Here is an 11,238-nt window from a genome sequence, read left to right as displayed (position 1 = left end):
CTACCTGAGCCCACCACCACTATAGCATACCAGTAGCCTACCTGAGCCCACCACCACTATAGCATACCAGTAGCCTACCGCATACGCTTTAGGCTGCGCAGGGAGGCAGTCTATGGAGTCTAATATACAGTAATGTCATGCAGGTCACGACAGTGACAGAGACAGACAGAACAGGAGCGGAGGAGGAGATGCATATTTGCAAAACAGCATTTGTCACGGACTGTGCGTGTCCAAACTCATTCCAATTTAATTAATGCTTCACAGAATCACAGGTTCAGGTTTTCGTTCACTAATCTTGTTGTGTATATACAACTTTAATAATTGTATATACAACTAACAACACACAGTGACAGTTGCTTGCAAGTTGCGTGTGTGTATGTGTGTGAGATGGGGGGTAAGGAAACGTTTTTATTGACTTTTTTTGTAACTATGGTTTCCAAGGTCGTATGCAAAAACGAGGGCGAGGCTTGATTTCATAGGGCGTGCCAGATAGATTTCAGCCGTCATATTTATTAATGTCGGAACGAAATTAAGGAAGGATCAGCTGTTTGCGAACACTATAAATGCCCTGGTGACGTGGGTGTACTACGAAACCTACACTCGAATTTGGGGCAGATTCTACACTCAATAAATGAGGGCCTATATCTGGTTAGCACTTCGCAGTTGCCACCACTGTCCCTTCGATCTAGGGTTGGTTGGAGCAAACCAACCTGTACGAGTCACTCTAGTGCAGCCTGCACATACAGTACAGTAGAACACAATTCCACCGGAATTTCCGGGTGCACACCTGCACACACAGACAAATGTAGTCGTTGGAGTTGCCACGGATGAATAGAAGCCAGTGCGAAGGCAAAACCTATATTTCGGTAATGAAGGCGCACAAACAAGTGTTTTTCTTACAATTTATTTGAATCCATTGTAAGTGTACACAACTGTTCCCTATTTATGCAGGAAGTATACAACATAGTTGAGCAATATAGTATAGTATAATGCACGCGCGCACGTGCACACACACACAAACGTTAAATGTGAAATGGCATTTTAATCAATATAAATGACAGCAGTTATGTATTCAGTTTATTTAGCCATAAAATCTTAGCAGGTTCATTAAGGGCCTTAGTGACATAATCGTTCAATTTGGGATGCAAGCATTAATTTGGCACAAATACCCTTTTCCACTCTTATGCAAAAGGTGCTAGCCACTCAAACATCCAAGCCACCACCTAAGTGGAGCAGATAGTGATATATTCTTTCGCCTTAAGTTAAAGGTCAGGAGGAGATCAAGTTCTACCGTACCAAACGGTAACTTCGATAGTTAGCGACATCTTGATGAGAAATCTTAGACCTTGCATAGTTGTGATGTCACGCATGACAATGAAACAATGGAAAAGGAAAGATAAGAGTCAAAACCATCATGCATACCTGTACCGTACATACATGAGTGATTAGATAATGAATGATAAAGGATTGACATGAAGGATGACAGACAGGATTTAAAGGAATTTATGCAGTGTCACAACTAGTTTTTATGCAAAGACTCCTAACTTTGATCAGAGGTCAATATACTTCTAAGTGGAGATTGTGGACCCCCAGGCTGTGGATCAAGGGTTTTCCACGGATTATGATTGTGGAGTGTTATTATAGTAATATGTTGTTACACTTTGAAACGCTTTCTCTCAACGGTGAACATGTTTTTCAGCGAGCTTTACCCAGTTCTGCCCTCATTTGCTTTTGTAGCAAATTCTGAACAGAACCGTTTTTGCTGCATCATTTTCCATGCAACGTGAGCTTGTCGACCGGCTATTTTCCGGTCAACCATATGTGGTTATGGCCCCCGGGATTGTTGTACGTGAGTGGTGGTGGTGGTGGTGGTGTTGTATGTGAGTGGTGGGGAGGATGGTCTGTCTGCGGTTCTTCAATTCGCGGCCCATCTGGCACCAGGCAAGCATGGGGCAGCAAGTGACAATTACGCAGTCTTTACACATGTCACCCTGAGAAGACGGGCAGAAGGGAGAGTCACAGAGAAATCACCATTTCACTTTGTCATGTGTGCTCGTCAGTTGACACAGCCGGTCTCACAGATAAATGCACTGTATACAACTATACATGTAACACGCTGAGGAAGGCTTTGACGCCGAAACGTGTCTGTGATTTGTCTGTTTGTGCGTGCTGCACAATGAAATAAATATACCAGAAAGACTTCGGAGTGCTGGCTATTTCTCTATTTTTACAGTGATTCTTCGTGAGCTGTGCACCTGGTAAACTGCATTATTTAGACTGAGTGCTTGTTTTTCTCTTCTACTGTATAAATCTGAAACTCTGAAACTGTAAAATGTAATTAGCATGGGCTGATTTTACACTTTCACACACTGAACACTTTGATTTTGACTGTGCACTTATGAATAGTTATGACGATAAATGTGATGATTATTTGACTGTGCACTTATGAATAGTTATGACGATAAATGTTGTTATTTGACTGTGCACTTATGAATAGTTATGATGATAAATGTGATTATTTGACTGTGCACTTATGAATAGCCAGCTGCTCTGGGGCCACTAGGCCAGCGGGCGCCCCATGAATCGACAAATATTAACCAATCAAATCTGTATGGGAATATGTAGGCCTACTTTTCACCTAGGCATTTAATAAATAACCGCAATTGAATAAACCGCAAGCGGTAACATCGGTTTATTTTGAAAGTGACATTGTCATTTGCGTGTCTTAAGTACCAGGTCTTATTACTTAACTTAAGACCTGGAGGCGTGGTCAATGCTCTTTGGCCACTCAGAATAGCCAAATGGCATTGATCACGCCTCCAGGTCTTAAGTTAAGTAATAAGAACTTAAGACACGCAAAATACAGCCCTATGACTTATGATGACAATGAATGTGATAGGAAGAATGTCTCATATAATATTTGCTTGCCCTAGTTCTTCAGGCACAGGTGGCTCTGTAAAGTGCTATAAACCATCGCTGTGTGAGATTTACCTGTATGTGGTACCTCTCTCTCAAAGCAGTTCTCATGGCAAGAGAAGTGGCAGGGACAAACCATAGCATATCCACCAAAGGCATGCACAGACATTCTCCAAAATCTGACTGATTCTGACAAGCCAAACACCATGGGCACCAGAAACCAAGACAGCCTATGTCAGGGACGCAGACAGAAAATGAAAATATTGTCAATCGGGTCGGAAACCTTGTATACATGTCCAAAACCGTTGGATAGAGAAGACTATCTATCACGGTGTCATCTGAAAACTTGATAACAAACTTCAGATGTGAGCTGACACAGTGTCCGTATACAAAGTAAACAGAAAGGAGGAACAGTCATTCTTGGGGCACCCCTGTACTACAGAGTGTCTCTTCTGAGCGCTGTGCACCCAGTTAAATCTCACCCTCTGTGGAGAGAAAGGAAAAGTACAATTTAATTATGAATTATTATTATCTACCTGAGCTAATTTATGCAACAGAATGTCTGGATGTATCGTATTAAAGGCAGAGCGGAAGTCAATAAAAAGTAATCTGGCATATGATACCTTCTTTCCAGGTGTTTCAAATTGAGATGAGCTACTGTAGAGATCGCATCGCATGTACTGCGTTTTTAGAATATTCAAATTGATACTGGTCTAGTCGAGGTCCTACCTCCTTTCGGAGTTCCTCCGTTAGAATCCTCTCCAGTGATTGTACTATATGTTATGGCCACAGGCCTATAATCGTTATTCTCAAGTGGACATGCATTTTTCGGGATTTGGTTTATCACTGACTTTCTCCAAAGTGCTGGCGCTGTATGTGTTGTGAACTTGTGAGTCTAATGAATGCTGGAAAAGCATGTGCCAGGCTGGAGCTAATTCTTTAGCACATGTTTTTAGTTCCGTCTGGTCCTGTCGCTTTATTAGTCTGTATGGTTTTTTACACACTGTGTCTAGATATATCACCATCATGTCATTAACAGTATCACAATTTAATTCATGAATCACCTCATAGCATCCCTGAGAAGTATTTTGGTGTTCGAATTGGCAAAAGTCCTGTTCCGCTCGCTCCTTATACTTCCTTCTGGATTCTTTCAGTTGTATGTTCAGTTCCTTTTGTGTCTCCTGATTGTATACACTCCTTGATTCCATTTGGGAGGTATGGTCCATTATTTGGATACTTTGTTATAACTTTCTGTGGCACTATCATATCAACAGCGGTAGCTGTGTCAATGTTTGGATGGATAGATTGTTCAAATGGATACAATATATTTATGATTTTTGTTCAGAAATAGCCAATGCCCACAACGCATATGACCATGCATATAGAGAGAAGACGTCCGCACACCCGGTTTAATTTTCAGCAGGTGCGTTTGTAGCAGAGAAGCAGATGTTTAGAGAAGGAGGGAGACCTGCACACTAGCTGCCACTTGCTGGTTCAAGAGGTTTTTATTTTAGAGTCAATGCAACGTTTCGGTCTGTGGCCTTCTTCAGGCATCAATGACAATGACAAAGCATAAAATAGTTAATTTATATTAGTATGTGGGCAAGGCTGCAACCAGAACGACACAATGGGGATTGAAAGTAGGCATAGATTAAATTCTTTAAAAGTGAAACTGTAAGTATGTCGTCTGATTTCTGATGAAGTGAAAGACATGGTGCCCATTTACTACACACACACACACACACACACACACACGCACACATATGCTGGTTTGGTTGCCTAATAGGTTTCAGGTAGGGATGTAACGATACAGTAACTGCATCGAAAAATTGATTTTAATTTCAGCAGTATTTTTTTTGCTATGTAAATAGCAACATATGGTATTGTTTGACTTTGTACCGTATCTTTTTGCAATGCAAATAATTGGTATCAAATCATTTTACAATGCAAACAATTGATTGTACTTAGCAATTTTACACCTGGTTTAGGGCTCTTTCTAGGTGTATTTATTCTTTCCCAGATAATATTTTTTTACTCAGTAATGTATTAATTCACCTACATTAATTAACATTCTCTAATTTGAACTTTAAGACATTTGAATTAGGCTGTATACATATTTTCTATCATAATGGGTGAAATATAATTACTGTATAATTGCAGTCCGTTTATTTCTTCCCTTTCGCTGCAAATTGAAAAGGGAGAAAGGAATTCAACCTTTAAAAAAGATTACACCTGTGTGAACTGAGCGGTGCAATATACTTTTATGTTATTAACGTACTGTACTGTGCTCTGTACTGCATTGTAGTGTATTGTGCTCTGTACTGTACTTTGATTATTTTTGGAAAAACCTTTGAGTTATCGTGTGGGGTCCCAAGTCACACACATAATTCACATACGGAATATTATTTTTCAGGGATTTCAAGACACTCACAGGTGCTCATGTCCTCACAGCAGCCACAAAGGTTGGTACTCCAAACCTCGTTCTTCAAGCCTGATGGGGATTGATACATGGCTGGCTGCTGGACTATAACTGCCATATCTAGAGAGAGAGAAATTATATAAACATTCAGCCGCAGATGTTCACATTACTCATACAGTTAGGGACAGCCAACGTAGCCAAGCCAGTATACATACAATACACCCATAACTCCTAAGTGGAGAATATCTAACCCTGTAAACATGAGATGTTCTTTCACTCTAAAAAGGCACTCACTTTGATGTCTCAAGTCCAGAGGCAATACCACATTACAGTGGTTTTCAACCAGTGGTCCTTGTTTGTAGAGTTTGTAACCAAATGAAGCCAAATTGACCAATATGGGTCCATTTGGTTTCATTTTACGCTCCCTAGAGTTAAATTATTAAGCATGCATGACTTAATTTACAAAGTCCACACAATTAGAGAATGTAGAAGAATTTGCTTGTTATCTCTCCTGTTATCTCTATTAACATTCAGACATCCCGAACTTCTGGGTTCCATGGTTCCTATCCTGGATTTTTATCAAGTAGAGTTTCTTAAATCATGGTACAGAGTGGAAAACAAAATGAAACTCATCCTCTCTCCCAGGTCACAAAGAACCCACAGTCGCTGCTCCTCAAGAATGCCAGTATATCTGCCCACCTTAGCTGCCAGAGGTACTGTAAACAGTGTAAAGCACCAGATAGCTGGGCACAGACAGACCTCTGTCCTTTAAAAAAATAATTAAATGCAACATAGGGCTCAGTGATATAATCCTCGTTGAATTGAATATCATTTCTTAACTTTGCTTTTTTCAGAATGTCCACCCTCCATTGCTCCTGTATTACTTGCTGGCTAAATGGCTGCACCATACTACTTTTAGCATTCTACGCACTGCCTATCTGGTCAGACACAACCACTTATAAATCATTCACACACACACACACACACACACACACACACACACACACACACACACACACACACACACACACACACACACACACACACACACACACACACACACACAATCAATAGTTCTAATGCAGGTTTTGTCGTTTTCCTGATTCCATGTGAATGCAGCACTAATCTCATTTTCTCTACCTGACTTCTATGTTGGTGTCTGCGTGACACCAAACACTGGTTTAAATAAGCATGTTGAAGTAATCATACCAGGATACGCTCCCAGGGACTTACCGTGACTTTGTGTGGGGGCACCAGTTTAAAAAATCTATTTCCAAACTTGGGTAGAAATAGACAATGGAGCAAAGTATTAAGTTTTGTATTTAAAAAATGAAATAGAAATCTGAATAAAGCAGAGCAGAGTTTTTTTTTAACTTCTTCCGTGAAAGGTGAATAAAGTCTACAAGTTCCTCCGCTTCATCTGATCTACCATTCAAGGGCAAGAGCCAAACTGAACCAGTTCAACCAGACAGGCACTTCTTTGCATTCGATGCCTGCCTCCCTGGACAACACAAAGGAGCCGTTACTATAAATAAACACTGTATTATATACCGGTAGTAATGATACTTTGAATATGCCTGGGGAGGAAAGATTCAGATCAGTACTGCATTATTATTATTAGTCAATATTCACTGCAGTGATTTTCAAACGTTTTGTGCGCAAGGTACATCAATGGACATGTCGAAAATGTCAACACGTATGTGCCAGGTGGAAACATCAGGTTGAAACATCCAAAACTGTTACTTTTCAGGATTTAAAATTAAAAAAATAGCAAAAGTAACAGATGGACAAGCTAGTAGATCTGCTACTTTTTATGCTTTTACGTTATAGAAAAACAAAAAAAGTATGGTGGTTTCTGCCCGAAAGCAACGAAATTGTGATAAAATGTGGGGCACACCTGGGACCTGTCTCAAGGCTCCCCCAGTGTGCCTGGTGGGCAGTGTTGGATAGTAACTAAGTATATGTACGTAACTCAAGTACTGTACTTTTGAGGTAGGCCTTTACTTGAGTATTTGCAATTTCCAATATTTTTTACTTCTACTCCACTACATCTCTGATCCAAATATTGTACTTTTACTCCACTACATTTATTTGAAAACTTTAGTTACTAGTTGATTATTAATACAAAATTATACAATTAAATTAATACATTAACAACTTCAGCCCTATATTTCGGCCATAAAACTAGTTGATCTACAAGCTCATAATGTATCACATCGTGATGCAGTGCTGTGCACGTCATCATCTGTCGGAAGAATTGAGAGCCCCCCACCCCCCCCGCACACACACACACACACACACACACACACACACACACACACACACACACACACACACACACAGACACAGACACACAGGGCTGCTTTCCTTTCAGTGTGTATTTAGTCAGTAACATCAGGAATTAAGTGATTAATCTTCTGATGATGTTCACTGACTAAAGTTTTGTGCAGTAACATCATCAGGAAATCAATCACTTCAGCATATTGTGGCATCCATTCTTCAGCCACCCCCCAGCTATGATGATGAGATACACAGTGAAGCTGTGTGACCTGAACTCAAGCTGAACCACAGTATAATGATTCCCTCGTAACCTGCTGTATATGACCTGAATGGTACAATCTGCTGCCAATTAGTCACATAATGATGGGGCTTGTTATCATGTGAGGGGGTGAACTCACTGAACTGTTGCGCAGACACTTCGTTTTGATGTCAAAGACGCAGTTTAAATGCGACCGAAGAATTGACATAGTCGCATTTAGACTCTAGACAGGCCTGCCCCAAGGTTATTAGCACCGGCAGACGGCGGAAACTAGAGTTCTCAACGGGCCCGGCCCTCATCAAACCCTGAGAATGTCCCCGCTACCACCCTTAGATCTCAGAATCTCCTGTTCTGACATTCCATATGTTGATCTGACCTCATCAAACGCTGTACACTCAAGACATGCTCCTTTATATGGCCAGTACAGAATTCATTCCATGTTGAACCCCCCTCCCCGTATATGAAGATTGAAAATGGGTGAAGTCGTCTAACGATGACAAATTAAAGCTCAATACGAATGAACAGTAATAAATGTAATTCATTTCCTCCCTCAAGTTACAACTTAAAAACAAAGTTACGTGTACTTTTACGCAATATTTTGAACGCATACTCTTGGTCAGTTGTTCCCAAAACTTGGGGGCCCCAATTGATTTGGAGGGGGGGTCCCCTGATCATTAGCTTAACTAGATCGCTTGACAGGCGGAGCCTATAGCCAGAACATCTGAGACGACATCTGCTATTTGTTAACATTTCTGAGAAATTGTTTTTTTTCTTTTTTCTTTAAACACAAATATTATTTTCTGGGGGTCCCTGGCACAAAACATTTTCAGATGGGGGTGCACAGCCAAATTCATAATCAATTTTGGGGTCCTTGGCACGAAAAGAGTCTTTCAACATAATATGAGGAGCCTGTCACACTCTGTGCCTATATAGAGCATGCCATGCCTGGGTCGCCTTTGTTGTGTAAACCTTATACTGTACTCTTAAAGTTCACATATAAACTAGAAACTAAATTTCAAGACATTTTACTGGGTGCCTGACCCTGGGCTCAGTACCAAGCTGGGTTTGGAGACGCATCAGGCGAGTACTGGCTGGGACATGCATCTCCTCACCAATTTCAGAACGTATGAGCTGAGGGTGGACATGGAGGACTTTGAGGGGAAACACAGCGTTTGCCCCTCTAAAATGAGAAGCTGCATCTCAAAGGGCTAAATGACCTCTCTGTACATTCTGACCACATTATGAACATAGATGATCTACCTGTACAAGCTCACAATGAATCACAATGCAACACGATGATCTGTCAATCCCGCTCTGTCAGTGTTACAGGAATTCAGGCTCTCTGTGTTCACATTCCAAAGACAGAAGCTAGTTTCTAGTAAGGAAGTTTATTATAATAACCATTGCAACAGGGCTGCCAAGTATTAACACCTTTGCACGCCACATGACACACTTGCAATTCCACATGCTCATTTTCCCCTCTCACTTCTTCATAATTGACGGCTGGGACGGTGCATACTAACCTCAGGTTAGGTGCATACGAGTCCCGGGCGAAACTATTACTTTTTACACCACAACTATTTAAGCTACGTTGACAAACACAAAACTAGTTTAGCTTGTAGAACATCCTGTCTCTTGCCACATGGAGGGGGGATGAGGGAGGGAAGAGGGGTGGGAAAAAAAAGAAAAGAAGAAAATCTTGGGAACTGCTCTTATATCGTTTGTAGAAATGCTATATGTACTATTATACTGCACTTTCCAAATAAAACAAATATTATATAAAAAAAAAAAAAGAACATCCTGTCTCCTCATGTCCCCAAGTAACACCTAATAATAATAATAACCTAATATGAAGTATACTGCGCACCCATTCACCTTTGCAGCTAAGTGTCCCTTTCTCGGACTGCAACTGTAGCCTACTTTAGGGTCGATTCATACTCCTATTTTAGAGCCGAATAAAAGTCGGTTCGGCGCTGTAGAGCCTACAATTTGACGTCATTTGAGGTTCGGGGGGCGGGTACCGTCCTAAAGTCGGCTCTTCGGTGCTACTGAAATTTTCTGACGAGCCGAAATCATTTCGGCACTACAGCGCCGAAACAGGAGTATGAATCGGCCCTTACTGTAAAGACCCATTTATTGAAATCCCAAACATGGAATATACTTGGACCATGCATTATGCCACATATCGAAACACCCTTGAATAGTGCCCAGGATTTCCACCGGGAAAGCCGTACTTTAGTAATAGGGTTTCCTTTAGCTCCGGAACCCCATGTCACAAATATCCAGATTCCATACCCTTCCTGAAGGGATGTCTTGGTCATGTACAGTCTCAATATTTCATATCAATGGTCTTTTGTCAGGTGTGTGCTGTGAACAACAAGTGTGACTCAGCCTTTTTACACATTACCAAATTTAACCAGACAAGGAAGGTAAAAAATATAGGAACACTGAAAGATTATACTCTGGGAAATGCTCAGATTAAAAACCTATGGAAACAATAAAGTTCCTTTAAGGACAGTTCCGTGAGTGCTGGTATTCTCTTGTTTAACAGGTTCTTCCCATGCTGTGCACCCGATAAAATGCTCAGAGACATTAAGATGAATTGCAGCCAAATGTTATTTCAGAGAGACAAAGTTTCGGTTTCAGTTTAGTTTTTATTTATAATGTCATAATAAAAATATAATAAAAAAAAAAAAAAAAATCACCCCAAGGGGTCTCTGTGCACTTCAGGATACAACAAAAACACAGCAAAACAAACAAACAAACACAGTAGCAAGGAAACACAGTAAAACATAGTAAAATGTGCCAACACAGCTATAAATCATCAAAAGGAAAGAAGAAGAGAAAATACATGAACATTAAACACAGGGCAGAGCAAATTATCAGCTTTAACCACATATTAACCACTTGAACCCCAGCATAGGTGGACATAAGCCAAAAATATTTTTGGTAGATTGTTTTTGTACATTGGCTGGGTTTCCCAAACGCATATGGTGTAAGACTTGCTCAGATGCCCTCATAGGCCACACACAAAATCCTGTGAACATAGACATTTCGTAACATGCAATTGTAGGCCTTAAGCCTCAGGCCTCAGCCCTGTGGCCTGGTATGGTAGGCCTCAGGTTTACCATTCTGAAATTTAATTTAGTAATATTTGGACTGCTGGACAGCTGACAGTAGGCTCTCTTTACTCTTAAAAAAGGTGTGTGTGTGTGTGTGTGTGTGTGTGTGTGTGTGTGTGTGTGTGTGTGTGTGTGTGTGTGTGTGTGTGTGTGTGTGTGTGTGTGTGTGTGTGTGTGTGAGAGAGAGTGAGAGTGTATTACTACAAGACGTTCTCTAATTTGAACTTAAATGGCCTGGAATT

At 40.8% G+C, this 11,238-nt stretch overlaps 1 long non-coding RNA gene across 1 annotated transcript; it reads right to left on the bottom strand.

Moving 5' to 3' along the window:
* Positions 1–1,487: 1,487 nt before the first annotated feature.
* LOC308322343 lies at positions 1,488–6,704 on the bottom strand. The gene is made up of 4 exons (XR_013964692.1): positions 6,569–6,704; positions 5,348–5,455; positions 2,992–3,146; positions 1,488–1,991 (listed from the first exon to the last, which is right to left on the bottom strand). It is a non-coding gene; the product is annotated as an uncharacterized lncRNA (long non-coding RNA).
* Positions 6,705–11,238: the final 4,534 nt, after the last annotated feature.

The sequence above is a fragment of the Protomyctophum bolini genome (genome assembly GCF_963924005.1).
Source record: "Protomyctophum bolini genome assembly, chromosome: 10".
In the NCBI taxonomy this organism is placed as follows: Eukaryota; Metazoa; Chordata; class Actinopteri; order Myctophiformes; family Myctophidae; genus Protomyctophum; species Protomyctophum bolini.
This window is presented reverse-complemented; position numbering and strand designations above follow the sequence as displayed.